The 12,123-nt window shown below is 40.9% G+C and overlaps 1 protein-coding gene and 1 long non-coding RNA gene across 5 annotated transcripts in view; one reads left to right on the top strand and one right to left on the bottom strand.

Moving 5' to 3' along the window:
• Positions 1-12,123, bottom strand: part of VPS13A (vacuolar protein sorting 13 homolog A) — a 291,281-nt gene that overhangs the window by 44,452 nt on the left and 234,706 nt on the right. The gene's annotated exons all lie outside the window — the stretch shown is intronic.
• On the top strand, positions 9,274-11,644 carry LOC112545689 (uncharacterized). Its single transcript, XR_012904701.2, has 4 exons — positions 9,274-9,496; positions 10,554-10,640; positions 11,104-11,175; positions 11,507-11,644. It is a non-coding gene; the product is annotated as an uncharacterized LOC112545689 (long non-coding RNA).

Genomic DNA, 12,123 nt, shown 5'->3' with positions numbered 1-12,123 from the left:
CCTTTGCTTACAGTGACTATGTTCCAAAAGTATTCTGCTTAGCTTAAGAAATGTGATTTAATTTGGATCTCATACTGTGAGGAAATAAACATAAGAGCTGTTTACTTTATGTTTTCCATAAGTGAACACACACATGCCCCTTTGTATTTAAATGCAAAATAGCACAGTTAACTAAATAACAGTCCTTTAAATATTGTAGACACAAAAGTTTTCAAAACTATATATATGATTCATAAATCAGTCCTCTCTCAAATAAAAAAAAGAGCCAAAGTGGTGACTATTATTTACCACTTAAACCATTGTTAATATTACAAAAAAAAATTAAACAATGCTACCGTCTGACTATACTCTCAGCAAACAGCAGTGAAAATCTCTTAACCAATTTTTTAAAATTATGTTTTCCTGTGTATATAGTAAATTTAACAACTGGGATATCTTCCAATATAAAATGTTTTGGTTTACAGACACAAATCATGTAAAGCAATCAACAAGGAGAAAATAATACATAGACAATACACAATTCTATGAACAAAAAACATTTAGAATTTTAAATTCATTTACAAGTTACTACACTGGATTAGAGTTTTAATGACTAATAAATACATTATTAAAACACACCAGAACAATGAACAGAAAATAATCTAAATAAAAATGTTGTAATTAACATTTGCTTATTCTTGTCAAGGTTTTAAATTTATACAATCTATTATTTTACTCAATAGTCTTCCATAGCTACACATAAGGTCTGGACACAGGAAATATTTAATATATAATTTAAATTAAAGAACTGAAAAACTCAGCACACTCCGGAGTTAAATGTTTGAATTTGAAGAGTTGACAAACACCTACATGCATGTATGTATAAGAACAGGACATTACAACTTTTTAAAAAAATCCTAATTTACCACTTTGATTCAAACTACATAGGAGAGACTCTATGGGGGCATACAGGAGTAAAGAATTAACATAGGAAGGCTCCTGAAATAAACTGAACAGAGCCTATTGAATGATGTAACAAAACTTAAAAGGTATGTTCTGAATAATTTAGCTATATAGTTTGGAGGATATTATCACAGAACACTATGATAAAGTAAAACTCAGTGACAGAAGGATAAGAACTCTCAATGATTATTTCCTTAAAGCTGTGAAACAAATACTGAAGAAACTTAAAATATTTGCTAACATGAAAGAAACTTTTTATAATCCTGGGTCTGATACTATTCAATATTTTCATTAACGACTTGGAGAACGGAGTGGAGAATACGCTTATAAAATTTGCAGACAACAGCAGCTTTGGGAGGTTTGCAGTAAAGGCACTTGAAGGACAAAATTACAAATCAAAATGACCGTGACAAATTGGAAAATTGATAGAAATCAACAAGATGAAATTCTATAAAGTACAATAGTCAGGGAGGAAAAATCAATTGCACAACTACAAAATGGGGAATAATGGGCAAGGTGAAAGTACTGTACTGCTGAAATGGATGTGAGAGTTACACTAGATCACACATTGAATATGAGTCATCAATGTAACAGTTGCAAAAAACCCCTAATATTCTGGGGTTCATTAACAGAAGAGTCATAAGCAAGACATGAGACATAATAGTCTCACTCTATTTTGCACAAGTGAAGCATCAGCTGGAGTACTGGATCCAATTCTGGGGAGATGACACTTTATGAAAGATGTGGACAACTTGGAGAGAGACCAGAGAAGAACAACAAAAATTATAAAGATTTACAAAAACTGTACATAAACTGGGCATCATAATTAAATGAGACTATATGGGAGCACAGAGGATGAGGGAACAAGAAAGCCGCTACAAATTAAACAGCAGTTGTGAATCTGTTAGGCCACACTTCTTTGCACTCAGTAACCAGCCATGTTAGCTGAACAGATTGAAAAGTATATTATCTGACAATCTTCTCTTAGCAGCTTCTCTCCTCCTTATTCACCACTAATGGGCAAGACCTGCCACTTGTAAAATGTAGAAGTATTCTAGTATTGTTGCTTGAGACTCCAGAACTAAGCCCAATCTTCTGCTCAGATCACCAGAATAGTTCTTCAAAGCTTCAGAAATACCCCATCAACAGATAACTATCATTAAGATAACTTGGTATCCAATTATATTAAAGTCATTTATATATATGCCCAAGTATCCCTTAAAAGAAAAAAATTGTAATTCTGGTCATTTACCAAATACCAGGATAGGCTGAATGAGAGAAGTTGGTAACTAAGAAAATTACTACAAAAGAAATTCATCATTCTGCTGCACAGCTTTCCACATACATCGCTAATGGGAAATTGCAAGCAATGAATCTTAAAAGTAGAGGGGACAATGAAGAGAATCTTTATTGTTATTATAGTAGAATAACAAGGAAATAGAGGTTCACCCAACAAAGCAAGAGCTTTGTAATTTAACATTACTTGGAAGCTAATCCAGTAGCATGTTCCTACATACAGTAAACTTCCGATAATCCGGCACCTTTAGGACCCAGGGGATGCCGGATTATTACATATGCCGGATTATCAGAAGGGGGGACTTTGAGGGGTCTGAGGTGGGGTGGGGGATGCCACCCTAGACCCCTCATAGCCCCCCTCTTCCAATAGTCCGGCTCTGCCCCAGGCGTCCCCGAGTCAGCCGCTGCTGGTCAGTTTCAGCAGCGGCTGAATTGGGGACGCCTGCGGCAGAGCAGCTGGGGTGCCCTCAGCGCTGTAAGACCAACTCAGCAGCACCCCAGTTGCTCTTGGGGACCCCTGGGACAGAGCAGTTGGGGTGCTGCCAGGTTGGTCCCGTAGTGCCGCCCCTCGGCCCTGCAAGACCAACTCGGCAGCACCCCAGCTCTGCCCCCGGCTTCCCCGATTCAGCTGCTGGTCAGTTTCAGCAGCGGCTGAATCGGGGAAACCAGGCGCAGAGCAGCTCCAATTGTCCGGGTGGAGCACTTCCGGGTTCCTGATGGTGCCGGACCATCAGGAGTGCCGTAGCATTGGATGCTGGACCAATGGAGTTTTACTGTACTTTGCAAATCTCTCGAAGGTCAATCCTTTTCAACATAACTCAACCAGGGATCTTGTAGAGGGAAATTTGACTCTTTGTGAACAGCTTCCCAGATATGCAGCAGGCCAAGTGATATAAGTTTTTTAACATGAAAAAAATTAAAAACCAACAAATGGTCCTGTAGCAACTTAGAGACTAACAAAAAATGTAGTTAGTATCATGAACTTTTGTAGGCACAATCCACTTCTGCAGATGAAAAAGTGGGTTGTGCCCACAGAAGCTCATGATACTATCTACGTCTTTTGTTATTCTCTCTGGTGCTGCAGGACCATTCATTGTTTTTTAAGTTTTTTCAGTTACAGACTAACACGGCTACCCATCTGAGGTGTTTAACATATTACTCACAGTAATGTTAAGGCCATAAAGGACCTGTCATTTTGGATGGAATGAGATGAACAGAGTACAGTTGATGTCTGTACCCAATATGTTTGAAATAATCTTCACAATGCAAGGAATATCAAATTATACCACACCATTCTAAAGAGTTGATGCTGGCCATCACCTACAGTCCTGGCCCTCTGAACCCCACTGGCCATCACCTACAGACCTCAGCTAAAACCTCTCCAACGCATCATCAGTGATCTACAACCCATCCTGGACAATGATCCCTCACTTTCACAGACCCTGGGAGGCAGGCCAGTCCTCGCCCACAGACAACCTGCCAACCTGAAGCATATGCTCACCAGCAAATATACACCGCAGCATTGTAACTCTAACACAGGAACCAATCCATGCAACAAACCTCAGTGCCAACTCTGCCCACATATTTACACCAGCAACGCCATCACAAGACCTAACCAGATGAGCCACACCTTCACTGGTTCATTTACTTGCACATCTACCAACGTAATATATGCCACCGTGTGCCAACAATGCCCCTCTGCTATATACATCGGCCAAACGGGACAGTCCCTACATAAAAGAATAAATGGACACAAATCAGATATTAGGAATGGCAATATATAAAAACCTGTAGGAGAACACTTTAGTCTCCCTGGACACATAATAGTAGATCTAAAGGTAGCCATCCTGCAGCAAAAAAACTTCAAGACCAGACTTCAAAGAGAAACTGCTGAGATACAGTTCATCTGCAAGTTTGACACCGTCAGCTCAGGATTAAACAGACTGTGAATGGCTGGCTAACTACAAAAGCAGCTTCTCCTCTCTTGGTACTCACACCTCCAGATCAGCTGCTAGAAGTGGACCTCATCCTCCCTGATTGAATTAACCTCGTTATCTCCAGCCTGATTCTGGCCTGCATATTTATAACTGCCTCTGGATATTTCCACTACATGCATCTGATGAAGTGGGTCTTTTGCCCACAAAAGCTTATGCTCCAATGCATCTGTTAGTCTCTAAGGTGCTATAGGACTCCTTGTTGCTTTTAAAGAGGTGATGGTAATTGGAACAAAACAATGGGTGAACCATTTTCCAGAAATTACAAAAAGAATTTACATTGAACCAAAAAGTTCTTAGAAGCATGAGAACTACAACGTTTTATACACAATAATAATGTGATTCTTGTATGGTTGGAGAAACCAATTCTATATCCTTTCAGAAGTAACAACAATAGAAAGGCCTGCAACAGACTTGTCTGTCATTCTGAATAATCCTGACATTTGAAGATACTTAGATGAGAAGTCAGATGTGCCTGCCGAAAGAATGTAAGGTCTTGATTATAGGACTCCAAGCAAACACATTCTGTAAAAATTTTAGAGTAGCTGAGATCAATAGTTATTATTACTATTTGTACAGCAGTATCTTATAGAGGTCAAGGTCCCACTATGCAAGCTACTGTACAAACAGATAAGCTATTTCCTCTTCACACCAGAAATAATTTTGACCATATCAATGTATGGAATTTTCTGATTTAGTTCTGTTTGAGTATTAAAAAATACTGACTGATGAGAGTGATGCCCAATCAATTAATTGTAGGTTATCCAGATCTGGATGAAGATGACAAATTCACTTCAAGAAGTCCAGTGTTTTCTGCAGTTGGAATAGAAGTTCTATGGCTATCTATTGAGTCTGAAGTGCATCCTGACTCAACAGGGGATAGGAGGATGAAGTTGGCTCTCCCCTTTCCCCTCTTTTCTGTACCCTTTGTATAAGCTGTCTTTAAATCAGCAGATTCTTCTGAACCCAGGACTCTATTTCCATTTCCAAAGTGAAGGCTGACCTCTGGTTAGATCCCTTCCAAAACCAGGGAGTAAACACTCATATTTCAATCATTAGCATCTAAGGGAAAGCAAGAGGCAAATTCTTCTGTAATCACCACATATCTACCCACTACATGGTTTCTTGAGGTTTCTTCTGAAATAACTAGTTTCGGCAACTTTCGTAGACAGGATCCTGGCCTCAATGAACTACTGGGGCTGAACATGTGTGGCCAAGTTTGTGTGTGTGTGCTGAAATGTGCCACTTACAGGGATGTGTACTCAAATTTTAGAAACACATCTTCCAAATATTCTATTGCCACTGAAAGGATTGCTACCACAGGGTGGGTTGGCAGTCATGATGTCTGTACTTATATGCCCACAAGGAGACATTTGGATATAAACTGGGTATTACACCTTATTTTGCAATGTATCAGAGTGGTTCTCTGTCCTAAGAAGGAATTTCTGGAGGTGCATTTTGAGAAATCACACTCAGATTACCTGATGCACGACACCCATGCTAGCTACTGGAGACAATTGGCTCCAGATGACCACTGACGGGGGGGAAAAAAAAAAAAGACTGATTCAATGAAGTTTTGCTTCTTTGCAAATCTTTAGCGTGGTAGTAAAATTTTAGCTAGAGCTAGAAGTGATTAAGTTAAGCAACTCTTGATTTTGAATGGGTAAGTATGAATTCTTTTTGTCAGCCAGCAAGTTATAAGAAAGTCTGTCTCTTTGGACACTGATTGGTATATTGTCCATGAACAAATATAAATTCATAACTTGTGACATGACTTACTGTGATGACCAGGTATTTCTTAGGGCTCTGGATGCAGAGGGCAGGTCAAAAGTAAGTGTTTTGTACAAAAATTATGAGCTTGCATAAACAAATGTTCCTTTTGTCTTTGCCAAAGTGAAGACTGTGTTAGATTGAGAAGAAAATTCACAGGTTTTCTTGAGAACATCTCTTCCAGAAGTTTAACTCTGATTGGGAAACAGCCCCTTGTTAAATACTCTGTGTTGACTATGCTGACTTTAATAGTAAGAGCAAAGGCCTCTCTGCTATCTCAGTTACTCACTGATTTTTGTTCACTGACCAGCTTCTCACCTGTAAATTTGTATTCCCAAGGTTCCTGTGTAGGATAATCCTATTCCTAACAAAGTAATAGAGATGTAGCCATGTTAGCCTAGTCTAGCTGAAACAAAAAACAGGACTATGTAGCACTTTAAAGACTAACAAGATGGTTTATTAGGTGATGAGCTTTCGTGGGTCTATTCCTAACATGACTTCCTTGTAGCTACTATATTAGGAACCATTGCTCTTGTGACAAATCACATCAAGATATATGACCAGAATAGAACCAAAGGCCTCTTATTCCAAATCTTTGTCTGAATGATTATATCTGAGGCACTAAAATTGTTGTGCAGTATGTGTTCACTCTCATTCTCTCCGGGGTCTTTTGAAGAAAGGCACACTTTTCAAAGTGAATTATGTCTTCTGCTGGTGGAAATTTTGCTGCCACAACCTAAGGTTCACAGACTTGTATGAAATTCTTTTATGTTTTTATGTAACATTTTAGTTTAATTTTTGTATGGTGTTTTGTGGTATTTCTGATGGCTGCATATGAGAAGAGGTAGGATGCTATATTTCCTGATGAGGGAACCCCTAAACCAACAAGAGTACTGGTACAGATACCTTGATTGGGGGAATAGCTTGCTACACGTCGGCTACAATCTGAAAGGATGCATGCTTGCTCTCCAAGGCTGGCTAGCACCACTTAGTATCACTCAGGGCACTTGAGTAAAACAGGGGTCATTATGAACATTGAAAGGGATTTCTCACTAACCTCCCTATATTCCCATGATAGTGAAATTGTCAAGGAAATGAAATACTCATGTTCCTTTCTTCTGATCATAGTGATTGGAGTGCTCCATATGATTTAATGTAAGCTAACCAATAGAAAATGGGAAGAGTGGCAAAAACACCTTCCCACTTATCAGACTGACCCCTTTATCTGGAAGAGAGAGGGCCTGTGAGCTGAAAGTCAGACAGGCATATTAGATTGCAACTCTGAGCAAGGCTCCACATGAGACACATGCTTCTCTGCATACCATACTGCAGGGTGGGAAAGAGGCAGCGTGTGTGATAATGACATTGTGAAAGAGCCTTTCTGCTGAGAACCACCCACCCTCCCCCCAGAAAATATTTCTTCTCGACGCTAGGCTTACAAGACAAAGGAGAAAGGCTTTTAACTTCAATTTTTACATTGTTCACTCATTAATAATATATATTTGTAGTTTATGAAGGGGACACTTGCCTCTGCTTTTCTGGGATTTGAAATCTCTGGAATTTCCAAGACTTACCCCTGATTCTGTGTTCAGGTGTTCTCGCTGCAAAGTCTCATGCTTCTTGTTGAGCCTCCCATGATTGAGTCATGGTTTCACTCCAGGATCAAAGACTTACCCACTTCTCCTACTCAAAGCCCCAAGGATTGGCAGAGTGAGAGTTAGGAGTTTGTGGCTGCAGAGCAGCAAAAACTTGCCTTTTCAATCCTGGCAAGCAGGGTCAATGGCTCCTGGCAGCAGGTCACAGCTTGCCCACCAAGCATACTAAAAAGTTACCCTAAGCATCTTGGAGTTGGCTCCCTGCTTGTAAGGCTTCTCTTCTGCTGCAAAGAGCAGCCCATTTTCAAAAGGTGCTATTCCAGAGAAGAGGAGGTTACTCACCTGTGCAGTAACTGATGTTTTTCGAGAGGAGTGTCCCTGGGGTACTCCACATCAGGTGTTGGTGCATCTCTGCACTCTGGATCGGAATCTTCAGAGCAGCGTCCCTGGGGCTATGCATGCGCAGATCCTGAGCTGCGTGCTCCGAGTGTACTGACATCACACATGAATGAATCTCCCCCTCACTCAGTTCCTTCTCTAATGTGGAGAGAGACTTCCTGAAGAGGCCAGGAACTCCAAAGTAGAAGAGAGGAAGGGAGGGTAGTGGAGCAACCACGGGGACACTCATCTCAAAGAAAGTCAGTTACTGCACAGGTGAGTAACTTCCTCTTCTTCTTTGAGAGATGTCCCTCTGGGTGTTCCACATCAGGGGACTATAAAGCTGTATGACTCAAGAAGGCAAGTGCTTCAGATCTGGTATGAAGGTTGTGGAAATGACTGCCTTGGGGAACGTTAGGTTGGATAATGTTCCGTGAGTGAGTAAGTGCACAGTGTAGCAGCTTGGCATACGTCCGCAATGGTGACCTTGTGTAGAAATGCTATTTAGGTAGCCATGGCTCTAGTGGAGTGCAGCCAGATATTTGTAGGATTATTGAAGGACAAGTTAAAACAGAGTCTAATGTACCCTGAGATCCAGTGAGAAATTCTCCGTGATGAGATGGGTTGACGTTTATTATGGTTTGCTATGGAAACGAACAGCTTAGGAGAAGATCTACATGGCTTTGTATAATGTAGGTTGAAAGAAAGCACCCTGTGTAAGTCAAGTGCATACATCTTTGATTCGAAGGAGATGGCATGAGGCTAGGGAAAGAATGTAGGCATATGTATCATCTGGTTGAGATCGAAGGATGAGCATATTTTGTAGTCACCTTTTCCTTAAAAAAGGTCATGTATGGGGGATCTGCCGTAAATGCTGTGATTTCTCCCACTCATGTGGCCAATGTAATGGCTACAAGGAATGCTGTTTCCATAAATAAGTGTAATAGAGAGGAGGGGCCATGCAAGTGCATTCAAATACCAGGTGCAGATCCCAGAGTTTGGGTGGTGGGGACACCTCTGGATAAAGTGCTTATAAGCCTTTTAAGAATCTTTTGGTGATGGGATGTGCAAAGATGGGATATGGGTGAGATTCTGTGGCCTGCATTGTGCAGGGGATCAGACTAGATGATCATAATGGTCCCTTCTGACCTTAAAGTCTATGAGTCTATGATTGAGGAGTCATCTTAATATGCAAAGTTGTTATACAGCCAAGTGTATCTCAATGAAACTAATAGCAAGGCCTGATTGTTTAAGATGCAATAAGTATTCAGGAACAAGGGATATGGAGGTCACTGACGGGACGACTTGACAGTCCAAGCACCATATGAAAAATCCGTTCTATCTTTGAGTGTAGGTATTGGGAGTGTTCTGGAACCTACTATGGAGTAATACCCCATTGTACAAGTTCTGAACATTCTAATTTTTGTGCAGAAAATCATCGAGTTGCCATGTTTTGTGGTGCAACATGCAAAGGTTGTGGTAGCTCATTTGGATTCCCAGTTCGGAGATCTGGAGACTCCGGTAGATATATTGTTGGAACCTGTGACATTCTGGTTAGGAAGGGAAAGCAAGGTTCTCATGGCCACAATGGAGTTGAGGGATACTCTGGCGCTGCCTGTTCTTACTTTGTGTATGACTTTGTTTAGGAAAGGTATGAGTGTGAACGTGTACAGGAGGTCAGATGACCAACTGATTAAGAAGGCATCACCTATGGAGGCTGTCCCCATTCCTGCTCTGGAGCAGAAGAGATAACACATCTTGTTGGTTTGAGTGGTGAAGATATCTATGGTGGGGTGAATCCATTGGAGGAAGATCCATAATAAGATGTCCAGGTTGATTAGTCATTTGTGTTTGGGAGTGTGTCAGCCGTAGTGTTGAGCTTGCCTGGAAGATGAAGGGCAATGATTCTGATCCTCTGTTTTATGCACCATTTCCCAGAGGTTGATTTTATTTAAATCAACAGAATGGAACCTGATCACATGCACGGAATACTCCATGCATGTGATCAGGTTCCGCCCTGTTGATTTAAATAAAACATAGCTGCCACGTTGTCTGTGTATATTCTGACGTGGCTGTATGACTTGAAGTTCTAAGCATGTTTATATGGAGTTTCCTCTCTGTGTTGGACCACATTCTTTGAGATGTATGGTGTGCAAGCGTGCTCCCCACCCTCTGAGGGTATGGTAATTGAGGGCTCTGGTGCAAAAATGAAGCCCCCTTACAGAGGTTCTCAGGTACTGTCCACCACTAGAGGGATTGCCTCACTGTTGTGGCAACAGATAGGAATTTGGACAATGGGCATATATTGGGTCTGTACACCCATCTGAGCCAATCCTGAAGTCATTGCATGTATAGGCCTACACTCGTTACTATAAAATTGCACACAGCCATATGCCCCAGTAATTAGAGGCAATCGTTATCTGTAACTTTGGGGCTGGACTGTAATATGCATACTAGTAGTCTGGAATCTTTCTGTGAGAAGAGAGGAGATAGCCAATGTGGAATCCGGGTAAGCCCCTATGAATTGTATTTTCTGTGTAGGAAGTAAAGCAGTAATGTAAAGCATGTTTATTTGCAGGCCGAGTCTTTTGAAGACATGCATTGTGATGGACATGCTGTGATGATAGTTGAGTTTGGAATGCACTTTGAGGTGGCAATCATCCAGGTAAGGTAACATCATAATATTTTGCTTCCTTAAGTAGGCAGTGACAACAGATAGTACTTTGGAGAATACTCTGAGAGTGGTGGATAGGCCAAAGGGTAGTACCTTGTATTGATAGTGTTTTGAATCTAGAACAAATTGAAGAAAACGTCTAGGAGCTGGATGAATAAAGATGTGAAAATAAGCATCTTGCAAGTCTTGAGAACCAGTTGCTCTGTTGCGATGCTGGGATAATGGTAGCAAGTGAAACCATTTTGAATCATTGTTTCCCACATACTTATTCAATGCTCTCAGGTCTAAGATAGGCTGTCATTCCCCTAATTCTTTTCTCAGTGAGAAAATTGGGAAAGGTTTTTATTCTCGCTATGAACTGCATGGAACCATTTCTCATGCTCATAAATAGTCATAAAGGGATTAGCGTAGCTGTGTTTGATTATTTGAAACACCCATCTATCTTATGTTATAGTTAACCAGTTATGGTAGAACGTGAGGAGGTGGTGTTGGAAAAATTTGAGAGAGGATGATTACATTGGAGGAGGTAAGTGGTATTCCAGGCTCTCAACATAGGTCTCAAATCTGCTTATTGGGTTGCTGGGGTTGTTGCGTGGTATTGGAGGGTGGGCGATGTCGCTATGATCTATGTCTATTCCGCTGTTGCTCTTGTTGAGCTTGTCTTGGGTGGTGTTGGGTATATTGAGGGTATCTTGGATACCTAAATTGTCATCACCTAAGCGCTGGATTGCGGATGCTGAGGGATCTGAGCGTTACCCTGGAATCCTTCATTGAATGAAATATGTTGTTGGTGTTAGCTGTGAATAGTTTCTTGCCATCAAATGGGAGATTTTCAATGGTGGATTGGATCTCCCTAGGAAAGGAAACGGAATTGAGCCAATAGGCTCACCTCATGACAACTGTGATAGCTATGGATCTTGCAACGATGTCTGCAGTATCTAAGGCTGCCTGCAAAGCTGTTTTAGAAATTGTATGTCTGTCAGTGATTATGTCCTTGTATTACTGCTTCTTAGCCTCTGCTCTGTCTGCAATAAAATAATTGAGTTTTGAATAATTTCTTTGGTCGTATTTGCTTAGTAGGGCTATATAATTAGCAACACAGAACTGCAATGTGGATAACATGTAAACCTTGTGCACAAGTCAAGCCGTTTACTGTCAAAGTTGGACAGCATAGATCTCAAGTGTTGCTGTTCATTTTTCTTGTGAGCAGCCTCCACCACCAGTGAGTTAGGTACTGGGTGGGTAAAGAGAAACTCAAGAGTCTTTGGGTGGGAAAAAGTATTTATCATCCGATCTCTTGCACATAGGTGTGACTGTGGTGGGTGTTTGCCAGATGCTTTCAGCTGGTTCCATGATTATAGGGTTGACAGATAAGACTATTTTCAAGGATGTTACCGACAGTAAGATATCTGGAAGTTCATGTTGGTTCTCTGTGACCTCTTGCAATTGAATGTTGAGTTCTGCAGAGACCCAT

This window comes from Pelodiscus sinensis, chromosome 6 (assembly GCF_052426305.1).
Source record: "Pelodiscus sinensis isolate ZL-2025 chromosome 6, ASM5242630v1, whole genome shotgun sequence".
NCBI lineage: Eukaryota > Metazoa > Chordata > Testudines > Trionychidae > Pelodiscus > Pelodiscus sinensis.
The sequence above is the reverse complement of the archived record's forward strand: the minus strand, read 5'-3'. Positions and strand labels throughout refer to the sequence as shown.